The following is a 221-nucleotide window of genomic DNA, read 5'->3' as shown; positions in this document are numbered from 1 at the left end:
GGCAGGGCTGCTACTTCCCCCTCAGGCTGGGGCTCCCTGAGGTCAGGGCTGTGTTTCTCCCCTCAGACTGGGGCTCCCTGAGGGCAGGGCTGTGTCCCCCCTCAGACTGGGGCTCCCCGAGGGCAGGGCTGTGTCCCCCCTCAGACTGGGGCTCCCTGAGGGCAGGGCTGTGTCCCCCCTCAGACTGGGGCTCCCTGAGGGCAGGGCTGTGTCTCCCCCTC

The sequence above is a fragment of the Mirounga leonina genome, unplaced genomic scaffold, assembly GCF_011800145.1.
Source record: "Mirounga leonina isolate KUSES-001 unplaced genomic scaffold, KU_Mleo_1.0 Mir_53, whole genome shotgun sequence".
NCBI lineage: Eukaryota > Metazoa > Chordata > Mammalia > Carnivora > Phocidae > Mirounga > Mirounga leonina.
The sequence above is the reverse complement of the archived record's forward strand: the minus strand, read 5'-3'. Positions refer to the sequence as shown.